The 9,616-nt window shown below is 44.2% G+C and overlaps 1 long non-coding RNA gene across 1 annotated transcript; it reads left to right on the forward strand.

The window, feature by feature from the left end:
* The first annotated feature begins 5,148 nt into the window (after window positions 1–5,148).
* Window positions 5,149–5,931, forward strand: LOC135377064 (uncharacterized). The gene is made up of 3 exons (XR_010417997.1): window positions 5,149–5,164; window positions 5,739–5,833; window positions 5,913–5,931. It is a non-coding gene; the product is annotated as an uncharacterized LOC135377064 (long non-coding RNA).
* The last annotated feature ends 3,685 nt before the right edge of the window (window positions 5,932–9,616 follow it).

The following is a 9,616-nucleotide window of genomic DNA, read 5'->3' on the forward strand; positions in this document are numbered from 1 at the left end:
TTTTGTTAAATATGTGGGATTCTGCACTGTGATAGGATACTGTGGGACTATTCCCATGTGTGCGTGTATTACCCATGTGTCTTGTTAAATATGTGAAATTTTGCATTGTAATGGGATACACTGAGACTATTCCCATGTGTGCAGGTATTACCCATGCTTTTTGATAAGTATGTGGGATTCTGCACTGTAATGGGATATTGTGGGACTATTCCCATGTGTGCAGGTATTACCCATGCTTTTAATTAAATATGTGCGTTTCTACACCGTAATGCGATACTGTGGGACTGGCAATCTTGATTACGATATCCTGGGACTATAATCATGTCTATGGGTATTCCCTGTGCTTTTCATTAAAAACGCAGCTTTTTGCACTAATGGGATACTGTGGGACTGTCAATCTGGATAGCGGTATTGTGGGACTATTCGCATGTCTACGAATTAAACATGTGGGTTTCTGCACTGTAATGGGGTACTCTGGGACTGTCAATCCTGATTACGATATTGTGGGGCTATTCCCACGTCTACGGGTATTCCCCGTGCTTTTAATTAAAAACGCGGGTTTTTGCGCTGTGATAGGACTCTGTGGGTTTGTCGGTTTGGACCACAATAGTGTGGGACTATTTCCATGTCTACGGGTATTAGTCACGCTTTTAACTCAAACCCCAAGAGCACACGCGGTCCCCAGGATGTCCTCAAAGTGTCATCACGTCCTCGTCCGTGATGGGATGAACGGAGGAGGTCCACAGACTCTCATCATAGGAGCTTCCAGTGATTGTCATTTGCGTACATCCTGCGGTCGTCAACGGAAGGACAAGCACAGGAGAAGAAAATTATTTTAATACCGCGTTGTGAATTTTAATACCTGCTAACAATAATCAAGTTCCCGGATTATTTCTCATTCCCAAATGCAACCAAAGACGGAGTGCTCATGCATAAATTGCAAAACAATTATAAACAAAAAATATAAACAGATAACGGGTGCAAATACAGATTACTGGATTTTAAACGAATCCGTCCATGTACTAGGTTTGACGTGCAGTAAAATATAGTTTGCTAGACCATTCTCTGCGGTCTAGTTGCATGAGCGTCCGCGAAGGATCCCTGGCGGGACGTTGCACGGAGCATTTTATTTCCGAAGAGACAAAAAATGATAGTGTTGCACTGCCCAAGCTTCAGTTACGATGCATGCCCCAAACCAAAGCAGTAAGAAACAGGGACATTACCTTGATAGCGATTTAATACTCAAATGAATTTCGCACTTCGTTCTTGGTTATGTGCGAAATCAAGTTAAAATTAGTTACCTCACCCTTCATCTAGACTTTGATGCGAAGAGGACTCCCGAGTTTGCGGAAGTATGGAAGACAAGGAATCAGTTGTATCTGTTCTGTCTTGGAAAGGAAATGCTGCTGCAGCATATGTCTTTCTAATTGGACTCGCTGGTCTAAATGGCCTAAGGGCCTTTTATGTATATCTATTTTTGCCTTTTAAACTGTGTTACTCATTGTTTATGATGAGAAATACGCTGAACGAATAAAGATAAGAAACCACGAATGAGAAGCTGGTGACCGAGGATGTATATATATATATATATCCTTGATATCGAGAAACTGTCTGTTGTCACATTGCAATTGGGATCCAAGAACGATAGGGAGCGTTAAATAAAATAATCCTTTTAATACATGAATTCAATCCGGCCCTAAACGAAGACCCGGGATCGCTATCCAGTGTCAGAAACATGAATAACAAAAAATAACGCCTACAACAGGAAATCACATCAGTTTACGCGACGCAAACGAGTCCTTTCCACACACATGCCTATTTCTCGGGGACTCGAACCCTCACCCAGTTGCGAAACGCACTCGACAGGATCCCCGCACACATTTGTAACCTCCCTTCGGCGACTCCATCGCACAGTGGGGTCGCGCATAGGGCAGTAAAAAGAAAAAAAAAAGAAGTAGACAGTTCTCTTATATCATTTGTGTTAGAAACACGTGATACCTTTGAAGATGAACCCTTTTTTATAACACAACATTTATAGGAATGTCGTCATTTTTTTTTTGTCAACGCTTTGTGTTAGAGATTATTTCTCCAGCTATCGTGGGCTAGTTATACTCACGTTGGGTGGACCGGCTGCCGTTCCAAACACGTTGATTACGGCTCGTATCGCAGCAGGCTCGTAGCCGCAGAGCCATCTCGGTGTTGGGGACAGACGTTCTACATTGCCGAACCGTTTCATCATGGACTCTCTCAGGTTACGAAAGATAGCTTCATATGCCCGAACACATGGTTTAGTTTTTCTTGCTTTTTTGCCAGTATCAACTTTGCCCTTAATACATGTACAACGTTAGACGAGTTGCATTCTAGATCAGTGTCGATTTTGTGCTCTTTACTGATTGGGTAGTTTGCATTATTTTCGAATCTGGCATGTCCGACGGCGGCGTGGGGGCAGCATCTTGTGAATTTTCTGGTTCGGTTGCCTGGTTCCGTCTGGTTCCGTTCTGATCGTGTGTCACCTGCAGGCGTGCACGCAACTGACAAGATAGCCTACCCAAGCAGCACAATGTACTGAAGGTCAAGTGCAATAGGGGCGGACTGGTGGGTGGAAAGCCTTGAACACACTTGTGAAAGTAAAGAACATTGATAAGACACATACCGCCACCCCTATTGCACTCCACTTTCAGCCCATTGTGCTGCTTGGGTAGTTCCCTCTAAAGTATTCGAACCAGAAAATTAACCAAGTGGCTGCCACCCATGCAACTGTCGAATTTCCATTTCTACATGTTCCATGTTGTGTAAAATGTAAATGATATGAAAAGAGCGAAAACGAGCGAAAACGAGCGCGCAAAATCCTTGCTTTCTGTTTTTTCTGTTTTTTTTTAAATATGCCTAAATATTTGCCTGTTTCAGTACATATGTGTTGGAGGTATACGCACGTGTGATATAAATCAGATGAAAGTGCATTAAAAGCTGAGTGAACGGATACTAAGTGTGCTAACGAGGGACCTCTACAGCCAGAGAAATCACGCCTCGAAGCTGGAACAAAACTGGACTACAGAACATGTTCGCAATTTTTTATAGCACTGAGCGTTGCACCTGAGCGCAAAAAATGCACTGGGACTGCTGGCCTGGAGGCATACCAAAGCTTCAAAAACTTCACTACCGTATATTTTAAAACTTACAAGGTATACGCGTGCAAGCACGGCAAAACTACCCCAATTCAGGGCCGGATTTTATCGATTTTGTGCGAGATAACTATAGTTCATCATCCTGTACGACATGAGCTTCTCAATATATATACACAGGGTGTCCCAGCTAACTGCGAACGTATTATTTAAACAAATATATGTGACACTTTTTCCAAGATAAAATCAATTGCAATATCGCATATGCTGAAGGGCACTCCTTAGGAGGGCATTAGCAAAGTCCAAAGGCAATGTCTTAATTACCTTTCATTAATTAACTTTTTTATTATAAAAGCTACGAAGTTTTCCTAATGAGAACATCTGTTCCTTTCGGTCACCGGGTAACGTAGCCGTTTTCAGAACAAAAATCCGTTCGGTAGATCGTCCGCAAAAAATTCGTGAAAGAACACCGTTTCTTTTTTTTTATTTTGTTCATTACGCATCTTTGAAGACGCCTGTTTCCTTCATCTCCAATGTGAGAGGCGGAAAGATCACATTATCGCCTCTCGCGTCCTGGAAAAAGATTAAAAGGAAACAGAAAATGCAACCCAAGATAAAGCCAGTTCCGATAGAGTCACCCGATACATTTGTTTCTGTTTTGTTTCCGCAAGTTAAAGCTCATCTCCGACGCATGAGGCGGCACTCTGCTCCTTCACCGTCTCACATTGGGGGTGAAGGAAAGACGCGTCTTCTAAGAAGCCCAATGAACCCCAAGCAGCACAAAGGACTGGGATGCGTCTGGGAACGTAACGGGGATGATGGGTTCGAGGTGGCCGATATCGCCGTCACGAGCCCGACTGCTTCCCGACTATGTGAGGGGGAAGAATTGAGGGAGAGGGAAACTACATAAAATTATTTCCCGATGGATCCCCGTTCGTGTCCCGGTCAGAATTCTTTCCCGATAGATTCCCGTTTGCGTCCCGGCCAGGATTCTTTCCCGATGGATCCCCGTTAACGTCCCGATCTGCTGTGGTGTACTGGCTAAGTATTTTTTCCCGCTCGTCTCCCGATGTTTATGCAGATTCGGTAACACGTGATCGGATGGTACTGCTTGAGACAAAGTTTCTGAAACACGGGTATTCTGTATTGGACTTTTCCCAGCCACCTTTGGGGAATGCTTGTTGAACAGAATCCTTGGGGAAAATCTGTTCAAGGATTCTGTTCAACAAGTGTTCCCCTTAGGCCGCAGGGAAGGCGTAGAGAAGTGAAATACAAAACACCCGTGTTTCAGAAACTTTTGTCCCAAGCTGGTACGAGACAGTGAAGCATCCCTTCAGGAAGGAATTTGGCTGTCTGGTATGAGGTAACTCTTTCAAACATTGGGCTGCAGTTCACTTCATGTGTTGTGTTGTGTTGTATGACAGAAAACATGCACACTCAGCACCCTGAACAGAAGTATTAATGGAGCCTCGCTGCAAAGCAGGCAAGTACAAGATACTCGGGAAGAGCCGGCCACGCCCGAACTAAACGACCGAATCACCCGAAACGAAAAACTCACGTGAAACGAAACGAAGAGAGCTTTAGCTAGTCGAACTGATCGGACGAAAACCGCTGCACCTAAACCCGCAAAGACAACGCTGGAGCTCCCTGCATTTGGGCTACCGCGACTGCCATCGCCATCATCTTTGTTTTGTTTGTCATTGCTGGGTGCAAATAGCCGGCGTGTGTGTTGTTAATGTTTCTGTGCTACAAGTTTTGCAAAGTTTGGTTCGGAGGGAGTATGGAACGCCGTTTTGTGGTCAACGTGGCCAGAGTGCCTCAAAAGTACTCCTGCCGCATTCTGATCACTGTTATAAGTGTGATGCCCTGACACCATCAGCAGCTTTTAAGTAGATTCATGGCACATGAGGAACCTGTGATGTACACCATCGCACACAGTCAAGAAAAATGCAGCATTTAACCTTGCTTTCCTTCATTATAACAAAAAAAAAGGAAAAGAAAAGAAAGAAAGAAAGAACACTAGAGAAAGGGTCGGCAAAACAGTGAGTGCTTTGTTGTTGTTGTTGTTTTTGATTCTATCGATCTCTCACTGTCAGATTGCACTGCCGATCTGTTCACAATCATAACTAACTAATATCTTAGCTTTGGCCAACCTCATGTTGCAATTTTGCTTCAAACACAACATTCAGTGATTCTTATGAATACAGCAGCATTTCTCGAAAGATCCTGGAACGGCCACAATTTCAAGAGGTAGTATGATTCTACCCGTCGTCATATTTCGTCCGCCAAGCCATTGCGCGGTAATGTTGGCTCGGTTGGCTCCATGCCCATTTCAACACTGGCTCACTCGCCCGCGCTCGCGCGTCGTCGCTGGTCTTCCATGCCACCAGCCAGCGCTGCCTGTCGCGCATGCGCTGTTCTTGTTGGGTTCGCTTTGGCTACTGTAACGGTCGTTTCTCGTCGCCGCGCGTAGTTCGCGTAATTGCGAGTATTCCAGTAAGTCTAAAGCGTTTTAGAGGCTTTGTATTGTTGTTCTCACCTGATGCTGTCGTTCTTGCAACCCGTCTGATATTGCAACTGTCGGTAAGTGGAAGCGTTTCTTCTAACCGCGAGCAGACCAGTCGGTCTCGTTTGACATGTCAAAGAGTGAAGACGCTGCCTTGCATGTGAAGCCAAATCGTTCTTCGCCTTCAGGATTCTTGCCGTTTCAGGTGAGTAATTAATATAACCGTGAAGTAATATTTTCGACTGCGCCATGCATTCTCATTGTCGGTTTTACTCTATTTGCAGGGATCTGCACAACGACAGGGAAATAGAACGCCAAGTGAAGTCGACTGTATGCTTTGTGCAGACGGTATGTCATATGTCTCTACACTGCTCTACATATAGGTGTCCTGCCATCGTATTTTCTGGAACGATATTTCTTGCATGTTCAGCGTGTATGACGCAGCGGCCTCCAGCAAGAGAAACTGAAGCACCGTGTTCAAATGCGGTGGGGACTCTTGCTCGACATGACAACGCTTAGAAGTGCTTTTTCGGAAGAAGGACAAGTTGGACCGGAAATGAGGACCTAGGTGTGCTCTTTTGTGTTGTTGTTCACCGTTCGATCATTACCAATTTCTGTGCCCCCGTGAGTTCAACGCTCAGGTATGTTGATGATAAATGGATATGCGTTAAAAGGTTCGTACTCCGGAGTGGTGAATTGTTGTGGTTAAGTGATTTGCTGCTATCTCCTGTTTCGTGAGGGTTCTTGTCGGTACTCATATACCGCAGGCATGAGGGGCTTTCTTTGCAGAACATTTCAGTGAACCAAGACTGCAGCATTTTCAAGATTGCCATAACCAGCATCAATGCAGCTCTTATGTCAACATCAGCATCAAGACAGCTCTGATGTGAGCATCAGCCAGGGCAGCTCTGATGTTAACATCATCATCAGAGCAGCTGTGATGTTAACATCATATCTGATGTGATTTGGGACACTGTCTTGATGCTAACATCAGCTGGTGTTAACATCAGCATCAGAGCAGCTCTGATGTTAGCATCAAGACAGTGTCCCAAATCACATCAGAACCTCATGTCGCTTTTTTTTTTTCAATAGGGATGCTTCTCCTGGACCATGTTTTTTTTTTTTTTTTTGCTTATTGACGTTTTTGTGAAGGAACGCTGGATATGTGCACACCATTGACTGTCACCTCTAGTCCCGGTCAGCTGTCATTTTTTAGAGTTTTCGTTGTAGTAATTGCTAGTCATTTGCACCAAAGGCGCTGAATGTGAACTATTTTCCCTTTCCTGGACTTGCATTTCTCCCAGTCGTTGGCTTGGTCATTTTTTCATAATTTAAATTTTCTCTTGGTAACTCTTGAGTTTCATAATCCCTACGCTGTGCATTTTACCATTTTTGAATAAGCTCATTCCACATACCGTGCACAGACTATTTTGTGCTGACGTGCAGCAATTGTTCCGTTACGTCTAATGTTACATGCCATTCATTTTTGTGACTGGGCAGTACTGAAGCGTGAGCAGATAGGCAGACTGCCTATTACTGTATAACTTCGTTTTCTTTGAGACACCACCCCTTGTGCAGGCAGACCGCCTCTTGCTGTATACTTTTTCTTTCTTTTGAGACACTGTTGACGTGCCAGTGGTTACGCAGGCAGGCTGCATATTACTGTATACCATTTCCCCCCATGCAACAATTTTACCGTTACGTCTAATATTAATGCTACAAGCCGTTCATTTCTTCCTGGGCCACTACCGAAGTGCAAGTAGTTAGGCAGACTGCCTACTACTGCATACCTTTTTTGTTTCCTTTGAGAGACCACCTCTTACTGTGTACGTTTTCCCCCCTTTTGATACACCATTGAAGGGCCAGTGGTCACGCAGGCAGGCTGGATATTACTATAGACCATATCCACCCTTATCTTTTCAGGCTACATTGCCAACGACAGTAGTTATGCGGACAGGCTGCATATTTCTGTATACCCTTCTTTTTTTTGTTGTTGTTTTTCATTTCAGACACAATTGGTATGGATTGGGTGATGCAGGCAGACTGCATGGACCACTCGTCGTTAAGTCTATTGAGCTGCTACAAGTGTTGTGTCAGTCTATTTCCTTTCCGAAAACAAAATGTTGGGCTCCACACACACTGTTTACACTCGAAATTATTGTAATTCTTAAAAATAAGCAAATTAATGCTAAAATATGCGTGTGGGGTAAATATGCATGGGGGCAGCCCCTGCCAGCATTATCGGGGACCTGCTAGGACCGAATACTTGCTGCCGATGTCGGTCCTTAATCATCCCGGTGTTGCAAACTGGAGGAGGGACCGGTATCGACTGGTGGCGTGCCCCCGACTTTGTAGGATTCTTTCCCGATGCTGGACCGGCTTCGCCCCGGTCCTTTGTGCTGTTTGGGTACACGACTCGAAATGTACTTAACGTAAAGTAAAAGTACTAAGAAATGTAATCGAAATACTACGTGAGTAGTTGGTTCTTCTCCATCACCGGCTAGGAGAAAGGTGCGTAGCACGTTTCGCTCTTGAGTTTCTGCAGATTAAGCCCTCAGGGTCTTTCTTGCGGGAGTATAAACTATTTAAAGTTCTTTTTTCCGTATTTGCTACTCAGTACTCAAAATATGTATGTATGTATAAATATGTACGTCACCGTCACGAAAGTTTTTCGCTCTTTTGTACTCTAGGAGCGGTTGGAATTTTTTTGTTCATACACTATTATAGCGATCCCAATAAAGGCTTCTGAGGGATGTTTGACATAGGCAGCTCCGTGGGATAGCCTGGGTCCTTCAGGAAGGCGGGCGTAACACGTGTTATTCGTTTTTTAGGGCGATACTGTGTTGTTTTTGTAACGCTCTGGAACGTGGATGAATAAGAAAATCTGCAGAAATAAACAATATTAGTGGTTGATATTATTCCCGATAAGTGTTTCGTTATTGCATGGACTTCCCATTGGCGTTATCACGGAAATATTGGCGCAATATGGCCAAAATGAACTTGCCAATATGAATATCCCATATTGGTCCAATATGGAACCTGGTTGCACTCCACATATTCTGCTCATATTGGCAGCCCATATTGGACAAATATTGGCTATCTTGGCAGCCGAAATGAGTCCAATGTTGGACTAATTTTGGCGTGCTCGTTCGATCTTTAGTGTTTTGCACTCATTGCCTTACGGAGTCTGTTCTTGTTTGGGCACCGTCCTCGTCACTGGCGTGGTATTTAAACGATAAGGAAGACGTGTTAAATGTTCACGGCAACTCTGAGTCAGCGGCGCCGCGGGAAGAAAAGGTCCATTCAGATTTTTACGAACAACGTGAACGGGACGTTTTTGTAGAGTGTGGAGGGGACTAGGTGAGTGAAGGCATCATTGCACCGGACCTGTTAGGAAATATGCGAAGTTCACAACAAAGGCACGAACAATGGGACGAAACAGGACGACAGGCAGCCATGGGCGAGCATTCCGAAAGATAAAGGCGGTAGTGGTTACGTGGGGAAGTTTCGAAAACACACTTTTTTGTAACATGAATTTGTAACACACAGCTGTGGCATGCAATAAAGAAAGTAGCGGTCATGCAAAACATAAAAGTGTAGATTGACAATGAAGGGGATAGAAATAGTACGAGGAAAAGGGTCTCAGCGTATTTTATTTTGTGAAGTGTGTATGGTGCCTTGTGAATTGCTAATGTCGAACAGCTCAAGAGCGTTGATCTTGTATAACAGATAGGACTCCCGGTCACGTCTGCCGCGTGTGGATCAGATCCAAGGTTCTAGAGTATACAGGGTGTCCCAGCTGACTGCGAACATAGTTTTTTTTTTTTAATGTGTGCAACTTTTTCTGAGATGAAATAAATTGCAATATAGCATATGCTGTACGGCAGTACTTCTGAGGGCACCAACAAGCTCCTAAATCGATGTCCTAATTAACTTTCAACAACTAACTTTTTTAATTATAAAAGCTACGAGGCTATCCCAATGAGAA

Source organism: Ornithodoros turicata, chromosome 1, assembly GCF_037126465.1.
Source record: "Ornithodoros turicata isolate Travis chromosome 1, ASM3712646v1, whole genome shotgun sequence".
NCBI lineage: Eukaryota > Metazoa > Arthropoda > Arachnida > Ixodida > Argasidae > Ornithodoros > Ornithodoros turicata.